The following is a 6,000-nucleotide window of genomic DNA, read 5'->3' as shown; positions in this document are numbered from 1 at the left end:
GGAAAAAAGTGTCTTGGTTGAGCCTGCCATAACAAAATACCATAGACTGGATGGCTTAATCAACAGAAACTTATTTTCTCACAGTCCTGGAGCCTGGAAGTCTTTTCAGAGTGACAATATGCTTGGATTTTGCTGAGGGCTCTCTCCTTGGCTTGTAGACAGCCCTCTTCTGCTTTTCTCCTACATCCTGACATGGTGGGGAGTAAGAGAGCTCTGATCTCTCTTCCTCTTCTTAGAAGGCCACAGTCCTATAAGATGAGGTCCTCACCCTTATGACCTCATTTATCTTTAATTACTATCTAAATACTATCTTCAGATACTTTCACATTGGGGGTTGTGATATAAGAGTTAAGAAGAAATCACTTAGGCAGATAGCAAGGATATGGGAGTCCTTGGTAAGGCTTTTCTTTTTAATGGGTATATTTAAAAGGCCTTTATGTTTTTCTCTTCATAAATCTTGTTTTTCTGGAAAAGGTTTTTTTCTGTCAACCGAATTACTTTTTCCACTGTTGCTTGCCACTCTTGGTACATGCATGAAAGGCCATAGAATGACTTCTGGTGGCCTAGGACTCCTTGGGAAAACAGAAAAGACACCACAAATCCCATTTTGGAAAAAATCTGGTTTCTTCATGGAACCCCTGGAATTAGAGGTGAATAAGGACCTCTCAAAATCTGTCTTTGTCTTCTGGGTATGTTTGTCTGCTAGGCCCTGGAAATTGTATTCCTAGCTCTTTTCTTAAAGGGTCTCACCAGGAGGCCAATAATCCAATTGAGAAATTAGCAAATAAAAAATCTTATAAGAACTGGATCTTCTTCTGTTGGTCTGTGTGGTTATATATGTGCTATGAGTGTAATGTCTATTTAAAAAGAGCTCTAATTAATTGGGCTAAGAACGTAAGTGCTTAAATCAAATATTTTTAAGGGAAAAGTAAAAGCTGTGGTACCTTTCAGTTCACGTAACTTTAATCTTTAAAAATAAAAATAGTTTTAGAAATTATTGGTAAAATACAAATGTCTTCAAGGTGTAAAAATGTGGTCTAAATTAGGCAGGTCAGATACTACAGGTTTGCTAAATGTTTTGAGGTTGTAAACTACTTCTTTAGCCTTTAAAAACTGTCAACTTGCTTGCTTCACAATTGGTAAGGCCTGGGAACATATGGAAGCAACCATGCCCCTAACTATGCTAAAAGAAGTCAAACTTTATCCACATCTAGCACATAATTAAAACAACCTACTGGGTTTTACATTAAAGTTGAAAATTGCTAAGAGTTACCATTATGACATGTAATTGAAACTACTGAATATAAATCTACATGCGAGGTGTGTAAAAACCAGTAAAAGGTGTTTTTATTTAAAGAATATAAAAAGGCGTGGAAATGTACATTTTGCCTAGAAATAAAGGATTGTCTTAAATTAAATAAAATAAAGTGAAGAGTTTAAGCAAATTATGAAAAGATTGTAAAAATCTTGCAAAAGAAACTCTGTGTGTGAACATATTAACTAAATTCAAAAGGGTATTATATGTTTTTTCTCTGTAAATTAAACACTAAAATAAAAGCACAACAAGGTTGTTGGTTTTTTCTTTCTTTCTTTCTTTCTTTCTTTCTTTCTTTCTTTCTTTGAGACAGAGTCTTGCTCTGTCACCCAGGCTGGAGTGCAATGGTCTGATGTCGGCTCACTGCAACCTCCGCCTCCTGGGTTCAAGTGATGCTCCTGACTCAGCCTCCTTAGTAGCTGGGATTACAGGCACACGCCACTACGCCTGGCTAATTTTTTGTGTTTTTAGTAGAGACAGAATGTCTCAATGTTGGTTAGGCTGGCCTCGAACTCCTGACCTCGTGATCTGGCCACCTTGGCCTCCCAAAGTGCTGGGATTACAGGCATCAGCTGCCGCACCTGGCCCAAGGTTTTCTTAAGATGACAATCTGCTCTTTAGCAAAACTTGCAGAGAGTTATAAAAGGTCTGTGAAAATCTCACTTCATAGTCAAACTTGTTAAGATTAAATAGGATTGTCTGTAAGGTTTCATTAAAAATTAGGGTTAACATTAACAGCAAACTAATGCAAAGGTGAAATTTAACTTTCTCTCTTGAACAGGATTTTCATGTAATACAAAAGACTGATGGATGGTTTTTGCTGTTTCAAATTTTTGACTCATTATTTTGGCAAAACAAATAACTTATGGTAATCTAAAATTCTATTTCATAATATCAAGTGTTTTAAATTCTAAACATATTTAACAGGTTTCCCAAATCAAACTTTAGTCTCAAGCTTGTCTTTCCTAATCCCTTAGCTTTCGGGTGCTGCAGAGGGCCCCTGGAGCATCTGGAAGAAAAGTAAACAGAATTATTTAACATGTTTAGGTACATGGAATTGCCAAAATAATGTCTAATACTCTTCAGGTTATATTTAGGGAATAATATTAGCATGTGTTCCAAAACTGTATGGGATGTCTAATGTCTAAATATGTGCTATCAGTCACAGTTAAGGTTGTTATGTTGTGTTATTGTCAACCACAAAAATAACCAAATTTCTTTGTCAATTGTGTTTCTGACTGTATCCAAACTGGACATTTTTGTCATTTACAGACAATTGTTGTCTTGTTTTAATTCTCTTCAGAATACGGTTTATAATCAAGCTGTGAAACCTTAACAGGTGCTCTAATAATTCTAATAATAAATGCAGGTTTCTAATAACAGAAAAATGTACAGGACTCATTAAAAACCTAAAATGTTTATGAATATCAAGCAGAACAAGAGTTAACAAAATGGACTAAACTAATAGAAAACTAAGGCAATATTCTTAATTTATGCTTGGAACACTGCTAATCCTTATTTTGTTTTTCAAAGTCAAGGAAACTGTCTTAAAAGTTTTCAACAACTAAACAAGTTATACTCCCATAAACAAGATTTAAAGCATGTTTGTTTCTCTCTGCCTAGTTCCTCTAACATTTGGAAACTAATTATAAGTATTCTTAAATTACAACAATATAGTTGTTTGCATAAGTGCAACAAGAATCCATTCTCTTTTGCAACAAAACACAATGGGAAAAACTGGTTGTTTTACCAAAGCTTTGACTGGAAGGGTGTGAAGCAAGCTTGACTTGCAAAGCCAATAAAAGCCTCTTTAAAAAACTGACTTCATACTTGTCTACACAGTCTCTGTACAGGGGGGTTCCTGACCTGTGGTAAGTAAAGAATGTCACTTTCTAATAGGCCAAAAACCCCATGCTTCTGGAACATCAGGAAGAAAGTTTACCCAACTCACGTGTATTTAAAGGTACAAACCCATGTCTGGGCTTGGTTTTAAAAATCCTATCTAAGATTCCTTGTGGAACAGAGTTCCATCAAAGTCAATCAAAAAGGCCTGTATAGAGGTAATTATTCTTGCTGCACTTTATGCAAATAATCAGGCCAAGTATAAGACTAAAGTTTATTTTGCAAACAGCTCAGTCCTATCATAAGTTGTTTTTAACAAAAATGATGACTGGAGAGGGAGAAATTATTATTTTTGTTGTTGTTGTTTGTTTGTTTGAGATGGAGTCTCACTCTGTTGCCTAGGCTGGAGTGCAGTGGCACATCTCGGCTCACCGCAAGCTCCGCCTCCCGGGTTCACGCCATTCTCCTGCCTCAGCCTCCCGAGTAGCTGGGACTACATGGTGGCCCGCCACCACGCCCAGCTAATTTTTTCGTGTTTTTAGTAGAGACGGGGTTTCACCGTGTTAGCCAGGATGGTCTCTATCTCCTGACCTCGCGATCCGCCGGCCTCCGCCTCCCAAAGTGCTGGGATTACAGGCGTGAGCCACCGTGCCTGGCCATAAATTATGTTTTAAAACTTATCGGCCGGGCGCGGTGGCTCACGCCTGTAATCCCAGCACTTTGGGAGGCCGAGACGGGCGGATCACGAGGTCAGCAGATCGAGACCATCCTGGCTAACACAGTGAAACCTCGTCTCTACTAAAAATACAAAAAATTAGCCGGGTGTGGTGGCGGATGCCTGTAGTCACAGCTACTCGGGAGGCTGAGGCAGGAGAATGGCGTGAACCTGGGAGGCGGAGCTTGCAGTGAGCCGAGATCTCGCCACTGCACTCCAGCCTGGGGGACAGAGAGAGACTCCGTCGCAAAAAAACAAACAAACAAACAAACAAAACTTATCATACATCTGTCATTAACTTCTAGTCTCATTAGTCATTTTTAAATTCTTGCCTACATTTTAAACTAACCAAGTTTATTCCTATAAGCCAACCACCAATCTTCAGCTGTGGCTCAAAGGAAACAGAAAGGGACGGGTAAAGTAAAAATCCAGAACAATGTTCTAGTTCTGGGCAATTATCCTATCCATCCTGCTGGGTAACCTATAACCCAAAGTTTACTTTTTTTTTTTTTTTTTTGCGCGGGGGGTGGGGGCGGGGGTGGAAGTAAAACCAAGAAAGCTTAACAAAGACAAGCCCCATACACCCACTTACAACAGCACAACCCACAACCCATCTAAATGGCTCACAGGTAGAAAACTCTGTTGTCATGGTTATGGCCTATAGTGCCTCCACTAATAACGGTAGTCTTAATGCTCATATTTAAACCCTATATTCTAAACCTCCTTGCAAAGTTTATCTCTTCTCACCTGGAAACCATCAAGCTTTAAATGGTGCTGCAAATGAGGCCAAAAATAAAACGGCTTTTCTACCAGGGACCCTTAAATCAACCCCAGGATGAGCCCTAGCTGCTGTTCCCATACCACGCCCCTCTCCAGCAGGAAGTAGCCAGAAGTCGTCGCCCAATTCCCCGAAAGGCAGTTAGTGATTCCATTCCTGAGGCAGGAAATACTTATAGGAGACAGAAAGAAATTATTAGGTAGACAGGGTAAAGAGAGTCCCCGGCAGAAAACTGTCCTTCTAACAAAAAGCAGCTAAGAAATTTTCTAACCTCATGCAGTTCAAAGAAATCACTTTTCTTCTAACAAAGAACAGCCTGAAAGAGCAGGCTGTAAAAACACAGATAAACAGGTTGGGCACAAGAGTCGGAGAGTCTCCTGGGTAATCACCAAACTTCACACTCATACAATGGGCCCCAGTAAAAACAGTGGGCCTTAATAAGCACATTCCTTTCCCTTTAGGCACACTAAGATAGGGAAGCTAAAAGCGGACTCTGGGATGAGGTGGGGGCGATACCTGCAGCTGCAAGAAGATGTCTGGGAACAGACACAGAAACCCTCACTCCTAGATAAGCAAAACAAAGCAGCACAGACGAAGAGTTTGCCTACGGCCGGCCGCCGTGGCTCACGCCTGTAATCCCAGCACTTTGGGAGGCTGAGGCAGGCAGATCACCTGAGGTCAGGAGTGCGAGACCAGCCTGGCCAACATGGTGAAACCCCGTCTCTACAAAAACACACACAAAAAAGCCGGGCATGATGGCGCGCGCCTGTAATCTCAGCTACTAGGGAGGTTGATGTGGGAGAATTGCTTGAACCCGGGAGGCGGAGGTTGCAGTGAGCCGAGATTGAGCCATTGCACTCCAGCCTGGGCGACACAGCTAGACTCCGTCTCAAAAAAAAAAAAAAAGAAAAGAGTCTGCCTACATAATCAAGGAACGGAGTGAATGGGGTGAGAACTGATAGAAATCTCTGCTCTATGCAGACAGCACACCTGGCCCCAACTAAATCTTTGGGCCTTAGGAAGATAAGTTCCCCACCCCCCCACTCCTCACTAGCCCATTTATAAAAACCCTAACCTTTTTTACCACGACTTGGCAACCCGCTTGGGACCCTTCTCTGTGACAGAAAGCTGTTATTTCCTTTTGCCTATTGAACTCCTGCTCCAGTCTCACTGTGTGTGTGCGTGTGTTTCCGCAACCTCAATTTCCTCGGCTGTGAGATCAAGAACCTTGGTCTGCGTCACAATGACTGGTAGCATTGAGTGCATAAAAGAGGTGTTGAGCCCTATTTTCAGGAAAAGCAACTTGAGAACTCCATGGTCAAGTTTAGCATGCCTTTGTGGGAGTGGTAC

At 41.0% G+C, this 6,000-nt stretch overlaps 1 long non-coding RNA gene across 1 annotated transcript; it reads right to left on the bottom strand.

The window, feature by feature from the left end:
- Window positions 1-397: 397 nt before the first annotated feature.
- On the bottom strand, window positions 398-5,865 carry LOC107968069 (uncharacterized). The gene is made up of 3 exons (XR_001708951.3): window positions 5,726-5,865; window positions 4,620-4,821; window positions 398-2,324 (listed from the first exon to the last, which is right to left on the bottom strand). It is a non-coding gene; the product is annotated as an uncharacterized LOC107968069 (long non-coding RNA).
- Window positions 5,866-6,000: the final 135 nt, after the last annotated feature.

The sequence above is a fragment of the Pan troglodytes genome, chromosome 14, assembly GCF_028858775.2.
Source record: "Pan troglodytes isolate AG18354 chromosome 14, NHGRI_mPanTro3-v2.0_pri, whole genome shotgun sequence".
NCBI classification, from domain to species: Eukaryota; Metazoa; Chordata; class Mammalia; order Primates; family Hominidae; genus Pan; species Pan troglodytes.
Note: the sequence above shows the minus strand (reverse complement) of the source record. Positions and strands in the feature narration are given on the sequence as shown.